The sequence below is a fragment of the Arachis hypogaea genome, chromosome 11, assembly GCF_003086295.3.
Source record: "Arachis hypogaea cultivar Tifrunner chromosome 11, arahy.Tifrunner.gnm2.J5K5, whole genome shotgun sequence".
Classification (NCBI taxonomy): domain Eukaryota; kingdom Viridiplantae; phylum Streptophyta; class Magnoliopsida; order Fabales; family Fabaceae; genus Arachis; species Arachis hypogaea.
In genome coordinates this window covers 70,990,743-71,006,334 of record NC_092046.1, presented here as the reverse complement: position 1 = coordinate 71,006,334, position 15,592 = coordinate 70,990,743, and the positions used below count along the sequence as shown (strand labels likewise).

The following is a 15,592-nucleotide window of genomic DNA, read 5'->3' as shown; positions in this document are numbered from 1 at the left end:
TAGGGTGCCAGGAGAGCACAACAGCCTGATCGGGTGTTTACTACTTTAGCCGTGGGTGCCGAGGGATCAGAGACACTTATCCAAGGTAAATGTGAAATGGCTGGTCAGATTTTAAATGCCTTGTTTGATTCTGGAGCATCACATTCATTCATTGCATTTGAGAAGGCTAGTGAGTTAGGATTGAAGATTGTGGTTTTAGGTTATGACCTGAGGTGTATAATGCCATCCATGAAGCCATGGTAACTAGGCTAGGATGTCCGCATGTTTCGTTTAGGGTCAAGCAGCGTGATTTTGTACATGACTTGATTTGTTTGCCAATGACCGGCCTTGATCTTATCTTGGGGTTGGACTGGTTTTCTAAGAACCACGTTCTGCTTGACTATTCTACAAAGTTAGTGTACTTTATGCCGGAAGATACAGAAGGGCCGGTGGTGGTAAATAACTATTACTTGAACTTTATGGTAGTGAATTGTTCTGGGGCCGAATGTCAGGGTATTTGTTGTTAACTACGGGAGTCTCGGGTGATGATCAAAGCTTGGAGCAAATTCCGATTGTGTGTGAGTTTTTGGAGGTTTTTCCAGTCGATATAGATGAATTCCCACCTAACTGAGAGGTTGAGTTTGCTATTGAGTTGGTACCTGGAACAAGGACAATCTCGATTGCCCCTTATCGAATGTCACCGTTGGAAATGGCCGAGCTCAAGTCTCAGCTAGAGGATCTGTTGGGTAAGAACTTTATCCGACCAAGTGTTTCACCGTGGGGAGTGCCAGTGTTACTTGTGAAGAACAAAGATGGTAGTATGCGGCTTTGTGTGAACTACAGACAACTAAACAAGGTCACAATAAAGAATAAGTATCCACTGCCGAGGATTGACGATCTCATGGATCAGTTACAAGGAGCCGTGGTTTTCTCCAAGATCGATTTGAGATCCAGTTATCACCAGATAAGAGTGAGAGAAGAGGACATCCCTAAGAAAGCCTTCAGGACTCGTTATGGTCATTACGAGTACACTGTAATGTCTTTTGGGTTGACAAACACTCCTGCAGTGTTTATGGATTATATGAATAGGATTTTCCGTCCATTATTCGTTGTTGTCTTCATTGATGACATACTGGTTTATTCCAAGACTAAAGAAGAGTATACAGAGCACTTGAGGACCATGTTGTAGATACTAAAAGAAAAGAAGCTCTACGCGAAACTATCAAAATGCGAGTTTTGGAAGAGTGAGGTGAAGTTTCTAGGTTACGTAGTGAGTAAACAGGGGATAGCAGTAGATCCTGCCAAGGTGGAAGCAGTGATGGAGTGGAAGCGGCTGACCTCAGTTACTGAGATAAGGAGTTTTCTGGGATTAGCAGGCTACTATAGAGATTCATCAAAGGTTTCTCGCAATTGGCTTTGACATTGACAAAATTAACCCGCAAGGACGCGCCATTCGTTTGGACCTTTGAGTGTGAAGAGAGCTTTCAAGCGTTGAAACAAAAGTTGACTACCGCTCCTGTGCTGGTGTTAGAGGATCAAGATGGGCTATGGAGATTCAAGGGTAGAATCATTGTTCCGGACGTGGGGACCTTGCGACAAGACATCTTGAAGGAGGCACACAAAAGCGGATTTTCTATTCACCCTGGGAGTACTAAGATGTATAATGATCAAAAGGCTATGTTCTGGTGGCCTGGTATGAAGAATGATGTGGCAGAATATGCCTCAAAGTGATTAACTTGTCAAAAGGTGAAGATTGAACATCAGAGACCTTCCGGGATGTTGTAACCCTTGGAGATTCCGCAATGGAAGTGTGAGAGCATTGCGATGGATTTTGTATCAGGATTACCGAGACTAGAACTGGATTTGATGCTGTCTGGGTAATTGTGGACCGATTGACGAAGTCAACTCACTTTTTACCCATTCGGATGAACTACACTCTTGAGGAGTTAGCACGCCTGTATTTCAAGGAGATTGTGAGACTTCATGGTGTGTCACGACTATAATTTCTGACAGAGATTCCCGTTTTACTTTGAGGTTCAGGAGTGCGTTTCAGAAAGCTTTTGGAACCCATTTGAGCTTAAGTACAGCTTACCATCCTCAAACAGATGGTCAATCTGAGAGGACGATCCAAACCCTAGAGGACATGTTGAGGGCTTCCATTTTGGATCAGCCATCGAGCTGGGATCGGTATATGCCGCTAGTGGAGTTTGCGTACAATAATAGCTACCATGCAAGCATCGGAATGGCTCCGTATGAGGCTCTATATGGAAGAAAATGCCAATCTCCGCTATGTTGGTATGAAGCTGGGGAGAAAAGTCTATTGGGACCTGAGATGATAGCTGAAACCACAGAACAAGTTAAGAAAATCAGAGATAGGATGCTCACTGCTTAGAGCCGTCAGAAGAGTTACGCCGATCAGAGACGGAAGCCCTTAGAGTTTGAGGAAGGATTCCATGCTTTCCTTAAGGTTACTCCGACAATGGGAATAGGTAGAGCGATTAAGACAAAGAAACTAAATCCCCAATATATCGGTCCGTTTCAAATTCTTGAGAGGGTTGGACCGGTGGCATATCGGATGGCTCTACCGCCTCATCTTTCGAACCTTCACGATGTACTTCACGTGTCACAGCTTTGAAAGTATAGTCCTGATGCTAGTCATGTGTTAGAACTAGAATCGGTTCAGTTAAGGAAAGATTTGACTCTGCCAGTGACTCCGGTCAGGATTGATGACACAAGTGTTAAGAAGTTGCGCGAAAAATAGGTTTCATTAGTGAAAGTGGCATGGAGTCGAGCTGGTGTTGAGGAACACACTTGGGAGCTTCACTCAGAGATGCGAGCAGACTACTCACACCTATTCTCAGGTAACTGAACTCGAATTTTGTGGGTAAAATTCCCAATTAGGTGGGTAGAATGTAAAATCCGATTAATTAATGGTTAATTAACTAATAAATTAAAATATATTCTAGAAAAAGAGAAAATGAGTTTTTTATGGTTTAATGTGATAGAAAAATTTAAAACGAAAATTTTGAGACCAATTTTAAAGAAATCGGCCCAAAATTGGGCCAAATGGGCTAAACCGGGCCAACCGGACCCAAGTTGGACCCAAGGGCCCAGCCAAGCTCTCAGTTAATGAGAGAGCTTAGCACTCTCTTTCCTCCAAGAACACACACACGCTGAACACACATAAGGGAGATGGGGGGAAGACATAAACCCTTGCTCCTATTCACCTCAACCTTCCTTTGATCATATCTTTTAATCTGGAGCTCCGATTGATGCACCGTTTGCAGCCACGTGACCGCGGTGTCGAGCTCTACAAAATCCACATACTATCATTCTTGAGGTGAGCTATGTTTTCTTCTTCGAATTCCAGCCCTTAGTTTCGAGTTTCATGGGAAAAAATGTTGAGATTTTTAAGCTCATTTGTGTTATAGGATCAAATTAACTTGAAGAGAAGGCTTGTTCTTGCTCCCTTGACCCTTGGGTAAGGTAAGAGATCTCAAACCCTAATGAAAATGTTGAATTTAAGGTTTTGGGTATTGAGTTATTGTGTTTTGGTGTAATATTGTGGCTTAGGCATTAAATATGTGTGTATTGGAGCTTGATTGGTAATTTTGGAAAGCTTTGGGGTAGAACACCAAGCTTGGAAATCTGATTGGTGGAGTTTGGAAACCTTGGAAGTTGAATTTAAGTGTGAGGTTGTTGCAAAAAACGGCGTCAAAATTCGACCTTTAGAGCACTTTCCTTGAGTATGTCTCCTCACGGAAAAGGATGTCTACCCGTGGCACTTTGGTAATGGCTCGGCAGCCTATTATAGGGAGGAAGGGTGTCGTGCTGCTGAAACTCGACTTGCCCAAAGGCTTGCTGGGTGCAATGCCAGCAAGATACACGTTGCCTTGCCATCCCCTAGGCACACTAGCAAGCACGTTATGGTTGTGGTGTGTTCCGGGTGGAATGGGAATCGGCCAAGGTATGGTTTCATTTTCCTGTATCTAAAATACAACGTGGTGCAAAAACGTAGGCTAGTGACCCTAGGATAGGGCTTTGGAATGTTGATGTGGTTATTGGAAAATTTAGATTGAGTTAAATATATATGAATGATGGAATTTGGATTAAGTTAAATATGTATGAATGATGGTGGAATTGACTATGAGTGGTTGGATTGGTTGGCAACGTATGTAATGTTGTATGTGATATAGATTGATATGTTGGATTGATGATAGAGTTGAGACTCTTTTTGATGAACATGATTTGATGTATGATATGAATATGTGAATGTATATATATATATATATATATATATATATATATATATATATATGGTGATGGATAAATTGAATATTTGTTTGGAAGTTGATATATGAAATGTTGATGTTGATGTGAGATTTGGCTAAATATAATGGAATTAGGGATTGATTATTGAAAGAGATTTGGAAGTGATTGATGATTGGAATGGTTGAGTTTTGGGTTGATTTGGTATGGATTGGCAAGAGTACGTTTTGAAAATGGGGAGTTTATAAGTTTTGGTAAAAATGAAATTTTGATAAACTTCAACGGATCATATCTTGAGTTATTGTTTTTGGAATTTGATGATTTTTATATCAATTGAAAGATAATTTCGTGACCTTTAAAATGGTTTAAATTTGGTGGAAATCTGATTCTTGTGAAAGGAGAAATGATCGTTGGAAGTTCAGGCCAAAAATCTGAATTCTGCAACTTTTACAGAATTTGTGATTTCTTGTTTGTGTGCGCACGCACAGCCTTGTGCGCATGCACAACCCGCGAAATTTTGAGCCCGTGCGCACACTTGGGAATGAGGCTACTGCTGGGAACGTTAGCACGCTCTGTGCAGACGCATGGCCAAGGAAGTTTTGCGAGCTGTGCGTGCGCACAGATCTGTGCGCACGCACACGTTGGGAATGACTTGCTGTTGGTGGCGCTGGCACACCTTGTGCGCGCACACAACCCTGGAGATTTTGCTTTCTGTGCACACGCACAGGCCTGTGCATACGCATACGTTTAAAAATGCTTCTGGGCGTGCGCACGCACACCCTGTGCGTACGCACGCGACCAGTTCTTTTCTAAAGCTATTTTTTTAAGTCTCTCACATTCCCAACAAGCTTGTAACTTTCCGAGATGTTATTTCACTTATAAATCCCCAATTTCATCCTCTAAATCTTAAATTGATGTAAAATGCCTAGTGAATAAGAGTAAGCTAGGAAAGAGGGTAACTTATGGAGGAAGAAAGAGGATGTTGTGATGAGTATGGTGAATGATGATGATATGAGGTGTTGAGGAGTATAGTGGAGTGCTGTATATGATATGAGCCAAATGGTTGGGTATGTGATGAGCGGATAATTTATACGCTTTTTGGCATAGTTTTTAGTATGTTTTTAGTAGGATCTAGTCACTTTTAGGGATGTTTTCATTAGTTTTTATGTTAAATTCACATTTCTGGACTTTACTATGAGTTTGTGTGTTTTTCTGTGATTTCAGATATTTTCTGGCTGAAGTTGAGGGACTTGAGCAGAAATCAGATTCAGAGGTTGAAGAAGGACTGCTGATGCTGTTGGATTCTGACCTCCCTGCACTCAAAGTAGATTTTCTGGAGCTACAGAACTCGAAATGGCACGCTTCCAATTGCGTTGGAAAATAGACATCCATGGCTTACCAGCAATATATAATAGTCCATACTTTGGCCAAGAATAGATGAGGTAAACTGGCGTTCAACGCCAGCTTTCTACCCAAATCTGGCATCCAGCGCCAGAAAAGGATCCAAAACCAGAGTTGAACGCCCAAACTGGCACAAATATTGGCGTTCAACTCCACAAATGGCCTCTGCACGTGCAACACTCAGGCTCAGCCCAAACACACACCAAGTGGGTCCAGGAAGTGGATTTATACATCAATTACTTACTCATGTAAACCCTAGTAGCTAGTTTATTATAAATAGGACCTTTTACTATTGTATTAGGCATCTTTGGTCTCAGTTTTAATCTATTGTTCATCTTAGGAGACTATTGATCACGCTTTAGGGGGCTGGCCATCTCGGCCATGCCTGGACCTTCACTTATGTATTTTTAACGGTAGAGTTTCTAAACTCCATAGATTAAGGTGTGGAGCTCTGCTGTTCCTCAAAGATTAATGCAAAGTACTACTATTTTCTATTCAATTCTTCTTATTTCTCTTCTAAGAAATCCATTCGCACCCAAGAACGTGATGAAGGTGATGATTATGTGTGACACTCATCATCCTTCTCCCTTATGAACGCATGCCTGACAAACACTTCTGTTCTACATGAATTAAGCTAGAATGAATATCTCTTAGATCTCCTAACCAGAATCTTCGTTGCGTAAGCTAGAATGATGGCGGCATTCAAGAGAATCCGGAAAGTCTAAACCTTGTCTATGGTATTCCGAGTAGGATTCAATGATTGAATGACTGTGACGAGCTCCTAACTCGCGATTGCAGGGCGTTAGTGACAAACGCAAAAGGATAGTAAATCCTATTCCAGCATGATCGAGAACCGACAGATGAATAGTCGTGCCGTGACAGGGTGCGTGAGCATATTATTCACTGAGAGGTAAGATGAAGCCATTGGCAAGGGTGATGCCTCCAGACGATTAGCCGTGCCGTGACAGGGCATTGGATCATTTTCCTGAGAGATGACCGAAAGTAGCCATTGACAGTGGTGATGTATCACATAAAGCCAGCCATGGAAAGGAGTGAGACTGATTGGATGAAGATAGCAGGAAAGCAGAGGTTCAGAGGAACGAAAAGCATCTCCATTCGCTTATCTGAAATTCCTACCAATGATTTACATAAGTACCTCTATCCCTATTCTATTATTTATTATTCGAAAACATCATTATCAATTTATATCTGCCTGACTGAGAATTGCAAGGTGACCATAGCTTGCTTCATACCAACAATCTCCGTGGGATTCGACCGTTACTCACGTAAGGTATTACTTGGACGACCCAGTGCACTTGCTGGTTAGTTGTATCGAAGTTGTGACAAATTATGAATATGTAATCACGATTACGCGTACCAAGTTGCTCACGTGCCAGGAATAGTTTGAGCCTGGACATCACAATTTCGTGCACCAAGTTTTTGGCGCCGTTGCCGGGGATTGTTTGAGTTTTCGGCAAGCTTTTGGTCCGGTAACATCAGTGCCAAGTTTGGATCCGGCAACAACACCAAGTTTTTGGCGCCATTGCCGGGGATTGTTCGAGTTTAGACAACTGACGGTTCATCTTGTTGCTCAGATTAGGTAATTTTATTTTCGTTTTGTTTTCAAAAATCTTTCAAAAATATTTTCAAAAATCTCTCATCTGTTTTCGAAAAAAAAAATAAAAATGTTTTCAAAAATTTTATTCAAGATTTTTAAGAATGAATTCTAGTGTTTCATGAAGCATGTGAAGCCTGGCTGGCTGTAAAGCCATGTCTAAATTCTTTTGGACTGAGGCTTCCAAACCATCAGAGGTAAGTTACATACTTGATAAATGATGAGCAGCAATTTGTTATCAAGAGCAATATACTCTGGTGTTAAATGCTGAAGCTTGGCTGGCCATTGGCCATGTCTAGTGTTTTGGACTGGAGCTTTCTTTGAAAGCTTGGCTGGCTAGTGAGCCATGTCTAATTCCTGGACTGAAGCTTTAGACTAAGAATGCAAGATTCCTGGAATTCATATTAAAAATTTTGGAATCCTTATTTTCCCTTTTCAATAAATTTTCGAAAAAAAAAATCCAAAAAAAAAATTAGAAAATCATAAAAATCAAAAATATTTTTTGTTTCTTGTTTGAGTCTTGAGTTATGTTATAAGTTTGGTGTCATTTGCATGTGCATCTTGCATTGTTCGAAAATTCATGCATTCATAGTGTTCTTCATGATCTTCAAGTTGTTCTTGGTAAGTCTTCTTGTTTGATCTTGATGATTTTTTGTTTTGTGTCTTTTCATGTTTATCATATGCATTTTTGAATTCTTAGTGCCTAAGCATTAAAGAATTCTAAGTTTGGTGTCTTGCATGTTTTCTTTGCATTAAAAGTTTTTCAAAATTGTGTCTATGATGTTCATCTTGGCATTCAAAGTGTTCTAGGTGTTCATCTTGACATTCATAGCATTCTTGCATACATCACATGTTTTGATATAAAAATTTCATGCATTGCATAATTTTCATGTTTTTCATAAAAATTTCAAAAATCAAAAAAATATCTTTCCCTTTTTCTCTCCTCAAATTCGAAAATTTGGATTGACTTTTTCAAAAATTTTTAAAATCAAGTTGTTTCTTATGAGTCAAATCAAATTTTCAATTTGAAAATCTTATCTTTTTCAAAATCTTTTTCAAAAATCAAATCTTTTTCAAAATTCTTAGTTATTTTCGAAAATTCCAAAAATATTTTTCAAAAATCCTTTTCTTATTTTTGTATTAAATTTTCGAAAATAACATAAACAATTAATGTTTTGATTCAAAAATTTCAAGTTTGTTACTTACTTGTTAAGAGAGATTCAAACTTTAAGTTCTAGAATCATATCTTGTGATTTCTTGTGAATCAAGTCACTAATTGAGATTTTAAAAATCAAATCTTTTTTTTTCAAAACTAATTCCTATCATATCTTTTCAAAAATATCTTCTTATCTTATCTTTTTCAAAAATTTGATTTCAAAATATCTTCTCTAACTTCCTAACTTCCTATCTTTTCAAAATTTGTTTCAACTAACTAACTAACTTTTTGTTTGTTTCTTAACTTTTTCAAAACCACCTAACTAACTCTCTTTCTCTCATTTTTCGAAAATATCTTCCCCCTTTTCTATTATTTTAAATTTTAAATCTTAATTTTCGAAAATTACTAACATTTTTCAAAAAAAAAAACTATTTTCGAAAATCACTAACTCTTTTTCAAAATAATTTTCGAAAATTATCCCTCCCACATCTCATTCTATTTATTCATTCATATCCTAACATCTCTTCCTCACATCATCACCAAATTCGAACCCCCTCCTCTATCTGTGTTCGAATTTCTTCTTATTCTTTTCTACTAACAATAAGGAACCTCTTTACTGTGACATAGAGGATTCCTCTTCTTTTCTTTTTCTCTCCTCTTTCTTATGAGCAGGGACAGAGAAAAAGGCATTCTTGTTGAAGCTGATCCAGAACCTAAAAGGGCTCTGAAGAGAAAATTAAGAGAAGCTAAATTACAACAATCCAGAGACAACTTGATTGAAAATTTCGAACAAGTAAAGGAGATGGCAGCCGAACCCAACAACAATGCAAGGAGAATGCTTGGTGACTTTACTGCACCAAATTCCAATTTACATGGAAGAAGCATCTCCATTCCTGCCATTGGAGTAAACAACTTTGAGCTGAATCCTCAATTAGTTTCTCTGATGCAGCAGAACTGCAAGTTTCATGGACTTCCATCTGAAGATCCTTTTCAGTTCTTAACTGAATTCTTGCAGATATGTGATACTGTTAAGACTAATAGAGTAGATCCTGAAGTCTACAGGCTCATGCTTTTCCCTTTTGCTGTAAGAGACAGAGCTAGATTATGGTTGGATTCTCAACCTAAAGACAGTCTGAACTCTTGGGATAAGCTGGTCACGGCTTTCTTAGCCAAGTACTTTCCTCCTCAAAAGCTGAGCAAGCTTAGAGCTGATGTTCAAACCTTCAGACAGAAAGAAGGTGAATCCCTCTATGAAGCTTGGGAAAGATACAAACAGTTGACCAAAAAGTGTCCTTCTGACATGCTTTCAGAATGGACCATCCTGGATATATTCTATGATGGTTTATCTGAGTTATCAAAGATGTCATTGGATACCTCTGCAGGTGGATCCATTCACCTAAAGAAAACGCCTGCAGAAGCTCAAGAACTCATTGACATGGTTGCTAATAACCAGTTCATGTACACTTCTGAAAGGAATCCTGTGAGTAATGGGACGCCTATGAAGAAGGGAGTTCTTGAGGTTGATACTCTGAATGCCATATTGGCTCAGAATAAAATATTGACTTAGCAAGTCAATATGATCTCTCAGAGTCTGCATGGAATGCAAGCTGCATCCAACAGTACTCAAGAGGCATCTTCTGAAGAAGAAGCCTATGATCCTGAGAACCCTGCAATAGCAGAGGTAAATTACTTAGGTGAACCTTATGGAAACACCTATAACTCAACATGGAGAAATCATCCAAATTTCTCATGGAAGGATCAAAAGCCCCAACAAGGCTTTAATAATGGTGGAAGAAACAGGTTTAGCAATAGCAAGCCTTTTCCATCATCAACTCAGCAACAGACAGAGAACTCTGAACAAAATGCTTCTAATTTAGCAAATCTAGTCTCTGATCTATCTAAGGCTACTGTAAGTTTCATGAATGAAACAAGGTCTTCCATTAGAAATCTAGAAGCACAAGTGGGCCAGCTGAGTAAAAGGATCACTGAAATCCCTCCTAGTAATCTCCCAAGCAATACAGAAGAGAACCCAAAAGGAGAGTGCAAGGCCATTGACATAAGCGCCATGGCCGAACCTGTGAGGAGAGGAGAGGACGTGAAGCCCAAGGAGGAAGACCTCCTGGGACGTCCAGTGATCAATAAGGAGCTTCCCTCTGAGGAATCAAAGGACTCTGAGGCCCATCTAGAGACCATAGAGATTCCATTGAACCTCCTTATGCCCTTCATGAGCTCTGATGAGTATTTCTCTTCTGAAGAGAATGAGGATGTCACTGAAGAGCAAACTGCCAAGTTTCTTGGTGCAATCATGAAGCTGAATGCCAAATTATTTGGCATTGATACTTGGAAAGTTGAACCTCCCTTGTTCATCAATGAACTAAGTGATCTGGATCAACTGACATTGCCTCAGAAGAGACAGGATCCTGGAAAGTTCATAATACCCTGCACCATAGGCACCATGATCTTTAAGGCTCTATGTGACCTTGGTTCAGGGATAAACCTCATGCCCCTCTCTGTAATAGAGAAACTGGGAATCTATGGGGTGCAAGCTGCTAGAATCTCGTTAGAGATGGCAAACAACTCAAGAAAACAGGCTTATGGACAAGTAGAAGATATATTAGTAAAGGTTGAGGGCCTTTACATCCCTGCTGATTTCATAGTCCTGGATACTGGAAAGGAAGAGGATGAATCCATCATCCTAGGAAGACCTTTCCTGGCCACAGCAAGAGCTGTAATTGATGTTGACAGAGGTGAAATAGTCCTTCAATGGAACGAGAACTCCCTTGTGTTTAAAACTCAAGGATCTCCCTCTGCAACCATGGAGAGGAAGCAGAAAAAGCTTCTCTCAAAGCAGAGACAACCAGAGCCCCCACAGTCAAACTCTAAGTTTGGTGTTGGGAGGCCACAACTAAACTCTAAGTTTGGTGTTGAACTCCCATAGTCAAATTCTAAGTTTGGTGTTGGAGAGTCTCAACAAAGCTCTGCACATCTGTGAGGTTCCATGAGAGCCCACTGTCAAGCTATTGACATTAAAGAAGCGCTTGTTGGGAGGCAACCCAATGTTTATCTAACTTTTATTTTTATTGTTTTTCATGTTTTCTTAGGTTCATGATCATGTGGAGTCACAAAATAAATAGAAAAATTGAAAACAGAATCAAAAACAGCAGAAGAAAAATCACACCCTGGAGGAGCATCTGTCTGGCGTTCAGCGCCAGAACAGAGCATGGTTCTGGCGCTGAACGCCCAAAATGGGCAGCTTCTGGGCGCTGAACGCCAGAACAGGCATGGTTCTGGCGTTCAACGCCAGAAATGGCACACAAATGGGCGTTGAACGCCCAAAATGGCCACCAACCTGGCGCTGAACGCCCAGAGTTGTGTACAAAGGCATTTTTACATGCCTAATGGGTGCAGGGATGTACATCCTTGCACACCTCAGGATCTGTGGACCCCACAGGATCCACTCAAGATCTGTGGACCCCACAGGATCCCCACCTACCTCCACTCACTTCTTCTCACCCCTCTTTCACACAACCCCATAAACACTCTTCCCCAAAAACCCTTCACCAATCACCTCAATCTCTCTTCTCCATCACCTCTTCACCACTCACATTCATCCACTCTTCCCCATAAACCTACCTCATAAACTCCACCTACCTTCAAAATTCAAAACTAATTTCCCACCCAAACCCACCCATATAGCCGAACCTTAACCCCCCTCCCTTCCCTATATAAAGACCTCCATTCTTCATCAAATTCACACAACACACCCCTCTACACTCCTCTTGGCCGAAACAACATCTTCCTTTCCCTCTCCATATTTCTTCTTCTTCTTCTTCTATTCTTTTGTTTATTGCTCGAGGGCGAGCAATATTCTAAGTTTGGTGTGGTAAAAGCATAGCTTTTTTTGTTTTTCCATTACCATTGATGGCATCTAAGACCGGAGAATCCTCTAGAAGAGGAAAAGGGAAGACAAAAGCTTCTACATCCGAGTCATGGGAGATGGAAAGGTTCATCTCCAAAGCCCATCAAGACCACTTCTATGATGTTGTGGCCAAGAAGAAGGTGATCCCTGAGGTCCCTTTTAAACTCAAAAGAAATGAGTATCCGGAGATCCGACATGAAATTCAAAGAAGAGGTTGGGAAGTTCTAACAAATCCCATCCAACAAGTCGGCATCCTAATGGTTCAAGAGTTCTATGCCAATGCATGGATCACTAAGAACCATGATCAAAGTAAGAACCCGGATCCAAAGAACTATGTTACAATGGTTCGGGGGAAATACTTAGATTTTAGTCCGGAGAATGTGAGGTTGGCGTTCAACTTGCCATACATGGAAGAGAACGCACGCCCCTACACAAGGAGAGTCAACTTTGATCAAAGATTGGACCAAGTCCTTATGGACATATGTGTAGAAGGAGCTCAATGGAAGATTGACTCCAAAGGCAAGCCGGTTCAACTAAGAAGATTGGACCTCAAGCCTGTAGCTAGAGGATGGTTAGAGTTTATTCAATGCTCAATCATTCCCACTAGCAACCGGTCTGAAGTTACTATAGACCGGGCCATCATGATCCATAGCATCATGATTGGAGAAGAGGTGGAAGTTCATGAGATTATACCTCAAGAACTCTACAAGGTGGCTGACAAGTCCTCCACTATGGCAAGGTTAGCCTTTCCTCACCTCATTTGCCACCTATGCAATTCGGCTAGGATTGACATAGAGGGAGATATCCTCATTAAAGAGGACAAGCCCATCACTAAGAAAAAGATGGAGCAAGCAAGAGAGCCCAATCATGGAGCTCAAGAGGCGCAAGAAGCTCATTTCCATGAGATCCCGGAGATGCCTCAAATGCACTTTCCTCCACAAAATTATTGGGAGCAAATCAACACCTCCCTAGGAGAATTGAGTTCCAATATGGGACAACTAAGGGTGGAACATCAAGAGCACTCCATCATGCTTCATGAAATAAGAGAAGATCAAAAAGCAATGAGGGAGGAGCAACAAAGACAAGGAAGAGACATAGAAGAGCTCAAGGACATCATTGGTTCCTCAAGAAGGAAACGCCACCATCACTAAGGTGGATTCATTCCTTGTTCTTGCTTTCTCTGTTTTTCGTTTTCTATGTTATGTGCTTATCTGTGTTTGTGTCTTCATTACATGATCATTAGTAGTTAGTAACTATGTCTTAAAGTTATGAATATCCTATGAATCCATCACCTCTCTTAAATGAAAAATGTTTTAATTCAAAAGAACAAGAAGTACATGAGTTTCGAATTTATCCTTGAACTTAGTTTAATTATATTAATGTGGTGGCAATGCTTCTTGTTTTCTGAATGTATGCTTGAACAGTGCATATGTCTTTTGAAGTTGTTGTTTAAGAATGTTAAATATGTTGGCTCTTGAAAGAATGATGACTAGGAGACATGTTATTTGATAATCTGAAAAATCATAAAAATGATTCTTGAAGCAAGAAAAAGCAGCAAAGAACAAAGCTTGCAGAAAAAAAATAGGCGAAAAAAAAATAAAATAGAAAAAAAAATATAGAAAGAAAAAGCAAGCAGAAAAAGCCAAAGCTCTTAAAACCAAAAGGCAAGGGCAAATAAAAAGGATCCCAAGGCTTTGAGCATCAGTGGATAGGAGGGCCTAAAGGATTAAAATCCTGGTCTAAGCGGCTAAACCAAGCTGTCCCTATCCATGTGCTTGTGGCGTGTAGGTGTCAAGTGAAAACTTGAGACTGAGCGGTTAAAGTCAAGGTCCAAAGCAAAAGAAGAGTGTGCTTAAGAACCCTGGACACCTCTAATTGGGGACTTTAGCAAAGCTGAGTCACAATCTGAAAAGGTTCACCCAATTATGTGTCTGTGGCATTTATGTATCTCGTGGTAATACTGGAAAACAAAGTGCTTAGGGCCACGGCCAAGACTCATAAAGAAACTGTGTTCAAGAATCATCATACTGAACTAGGAGAGTCAATGACACTATTCGAAATCTGAAGTTCCTATAGATGCCAATCATTCTGAACCTCAATGGATAAAGTGAGATGCCAAAACTATTCAAGAGGCAAAAAGCTATAAGTCCCGCTCATATGATTGAAGCTATGTTTCATTGATAGTTTGGAATTTATAGTATATTCTCTTCTTTTTATTGTATTTGATTTTCAGTTGCTTGGGGACAAGCAACAATTTAAGTTTGGTGTTGTGATGAGCGGATAATTTATACGCTTTTTGGCATAGTTTTTAGTATGTTTTTAGTAGGATCTAGTCACTTTTAGGGATGTTTTCATTAGTTTTTATGTTAAATTCACATTTCTGGACTTTACTATGAGTTTGTGTGTTTTTCTGTGATTTCAGGTATTTTCTGGCTGAAATTGAGGGACTTGAGCAGAAATCAGATTCAGAGGTTGAAGAAGGACTGCTGATGCTGTTGGATTCTGACCTCCCTGCACTCAAAGTGGATTTTCAGGAGCTACAGAACCCGAAATGGCGCGCTTCCAATTGCGTTGGAAAGTAGACATCCAGGGCTTTCCAGCAATATATAATAGTCCATACTTTGGCCAAGAATAGACGACGTAAACTGGCGTTCAACGCCAGCTTTCTACCCAAATCTGGCGTCCAGCGCCAGAAAAGCATCCAAAACCAGAGTTGAACGCCCAAACTGGCACAAATACTGGCGTTCAGCTCCACAAATGGCCTCTGCACGTGCAACACTCAAACTCAGCCCAAACACACACCAAGTGGGCCCAGGAAGTGGATTTATACATCAATTACTTACTCATGTAAACCCTAGTAGCTAGTTTATTATAAATAGGACCTTTTACTATTGTATTAGGCATCTTTGGTCTCAGTTTTAATCTATTGTTCATCTTAGGAGACTATTGATCACGCTTTAGGGGGATGGCCATCTCGGCCATGCCTGGACCTTCACTTATGTATTTTTAACGGTAGAGTTTCTAAACTCCATAGACTAAGGTGTGGAGCTCTGCTGTTCCTCAAAGATTAATGCAAAGTACTACTATTTTCTATTCAATTCTTCTTATTTCTCTTCTAAGAAATCCATTCGCACCCAAGAACGTGATGAAGGTGATGATTATGTGTGACACTCATCATCCTTCTCCCTTATGAACGCATGCCTGACAAACACTTCTGTTCTACATGAATTAAGCTAGAATGAATATCTCTTAG

General features: G+C 40.2%; 1 non-coding gene across 1 annotated transcript; it reads right to left on the bottom strand.

Annotated features, from left to right (window-relative positions):
- Positions 1–9,618: 9,618 nt before the first annotated feature.
- LOC112724601 (small nucleolar RNA R71) lies at positions 9,619–9,726 on the bottom strand. The gene has a single exon (XR_003163756.1). It is a non-coding gene; the product is annotated as a small nucleolar RNA R71 (small nucleolar RNA).
- Positions 9,727–15,592: the final 5,866 nt, after the last annotated feature.